The sequence below is a fragment of the Frankliniella occidentalis genome, unplaced genomic scaffold (assembly GCF_000697945.3).
Source record: "Frankliniella occidentalis isolate FOCC.00 unplaced genomic scaffold, Focc_3.1 Scaffold9, whole genome shotgun sequence".
NCBI lineage: Eukaryota > Metazoa > Arthropoda > Insecta > Thysanoptera > Thripidae > Frankliniella > Frankliniella occidentalis.
Window position 1 is genome coordinate 936,434 of NW_026267139.1, and position 2,665 is coordinate 939,098.

The window sequence follows — 2,665 nt, forward strand, 5'->3', positions numbered from 1 at the left end:
CCCTCCCCCTCTCTCTCCCCCTCTCATTGCTCCCTTGCCACCTGCTCGGTCTCTGGCCAAGGTGCCGCCGCCGCCGCACGCCCTGATGGCCTCCGCTGATAAGTCCCCCCCCTCCCTTTCCCCTCCTCCACTTCCTTTCCCCTCTTCCCCCCTTCCCCACTTCCCGTTCGGGCCTCCCGAACAGCTGACTGATTTACCCTTATCTTTACACTCCGTCTCAGTAAGGAGGGGCTTAACTCACTGCTCTCGGTCGGCCGGGCGCAGGATTTGATCCACTGCTAAATAAAAGGGTTATAAACGTTCCCTAACATCCCCTTCTACTAACCACACTTGTCTGTTTCCTTTAAAATTACTGGTTTGTACTGTTTTCAAACGCAATTGCGTTGTTATAACAATTTCGACATCCTGGTATGCGAATTTTTTGTGACGCACAGCAAATGGCGGGTACTTATCCGACACAGTGGTTGTCACGCACTCTTTTGTGTGTGACCTGACCGCTTTGCTCACGTTTACGTGTGACATTTTGTCACGCACTTCTAGTGTTCAAAGGTCATACACTCACTTCTATATTTGTAGAGCAGGACGACCTCACACACATCACACAATATAACATACCATCGGGACCTGTAGTGAAAAAAAATCTGCTTTATTTTTGATGTACTGAGGGATAAAACTGCGTGGGTGTCAGTGGCTACAGGGTTGACCGGAAATTTTCCAGAAAACATTTCAGAGTCTGGAAAATTTTTCGTAATTTCTCGACATTTTCCTGAAATTTTCCGAAATTTTTCCAGGGCACCCAACCCCTAAAGCGGCAAGTGAATGAAGCAGTGCAGCAGCGGTCTGGTGACCTCGGCCCCACATGGGGGTGGTCGCCACCTGTTGGGCTGGTGGGGCCGCGTTTGGCCCAGTCGGCCCACCGCCCACCTCGGCCACCAGATGGTTTTTCGCATTGTCGAGTATATAGCAGAGGGGCAGGGCAGAGGGGTCTGGCTCAGGGTTGGAAGCCCTGGAAAATTTCGGAAAAAAAAAATCGAAAAAAATATAGTTGAAAATTTCCCAAACTGTGGAAGTTTTTTTTGCAAATTTTCGACTTGGGATTCAATGACGAGCAAGAATTATGGGCTGTCGTAAATAACTACGCGAAGGTATTCTTGACGGTGTCGTGCCCGAGTGTCTGCGGGCCCGGGGCCTTGCGGTGCTCGCAGCACGCGTACAGCCGCGCGTGGCCTGCGCGCCGGGGATTAGCGAAAGGGGAGCGGCAGACATTTTCCTCTCGAGAACTTTTCCAATCAACTCCTGCTCTCTCAATAGACTTATGAACCGGACACAATAAAGGGATATTCCCTTTATGTTTGGGGAATCACCCGCGCGGACAAAGAACCTGCTTCCTATATCTTCAAAACAAAAAGCGAGTGAAAATATTGTCAACTCGAGGCTGCTTTCGTAGTTGTTTATTTTAGAGGATTTTCAGTCTCGCAGGTCAGTCAGTAGCACCCGCGTTTACAGCGTGTTGCTTTTCGTCCCTATTTGTTCTTGTTTCCTCAGTAAAGCCGTAGTCATCGACCGTCGCGTCTCCCTAGAGGGTTTTCCTTTCTTCCTTGTTTGCACCACTGTGTTTGTTTTGTGAGATTGGCCGCGAGGTGCGGCGCGGCGCTTTACCTCTGGAAATATGTCAGCAGCGCGGCGAAGAGGGGAGAGAGAGAGAGAGAGAGAGAGAGAGAGAGAGAGAGAGAGAGAGAGAGAATAAAGAAGTATTTGATCTACTTAATTTTTGATATTTTCCGGGAGCAACGGCGGGAGAGAACGCGCTAGCATGTGGCGCAAGTCTGCTTCAGATTCCAATTGGTCCTATCCGGCTGGCGCGGCGGTGCGTATCGGCCGCGCCCCGCCCCGCCTGCGGCGCGCCAGACGATAGAGCTTATTTGCTCAGGATAGGCTGGGCCGGGTGGAGTGCGATTCATGGTCGGAGAGGACTCTCCCGCGACCAGCAACGGCAAGGGATAGGAAAAGAGTTGCCCTGTATTTTTTATATGCTCATTCCTAAATTTTTTATTTTTTTTCGCAAATTCCGCTTTACTGACGACCCTCTACCCGGAAATGATAACACTCTGTGAGTCGCAGGGTTGAAATTTTCCCAATAAACTTTCCTGGAAAGTTCCAAAAGATTTTCCAAAAACTTCTTGGAAAATAACGGAAAACTTCTAGAGTCTAGAAAATTTTCAAGAAACTTCCCAGGGCTTTCAGCTCTAGTCGACCGAACATCGTTAAAACACGATTGTAATGTTAGTAAAGACTTTCCACCCGGTTTACCCTTCGAGTTTTCCTTCGCAGATTTGAAACCGGGTCACACCACCGACTCTGACGCCACTGAGCTCGTGCTCGGTGGTTCCTCCTCTTCTCCCTCTCTCATCTCCTCCCCTCTCCCTCCTCTCCGTCCTTCCTCCTCTCCCCGCTCCACTCCATCGAGATACGCCGCGACTCCGCGGCCCGGACGCGATCGGGCCGCGCGCAAAGCTGCTCAACCACAGCGTCCTGCGCGATAGACGCGGCAGCCGTGAACCGACATCCCGAAGGGTCTCGAGGGTCTTCGGGTGAGAGGGGCAGTGCAGCGTACGGCCAGAGGCGCTCTCTCTCTCTCTCTCTCTCTCTCTCTCTCTCTCTCTCT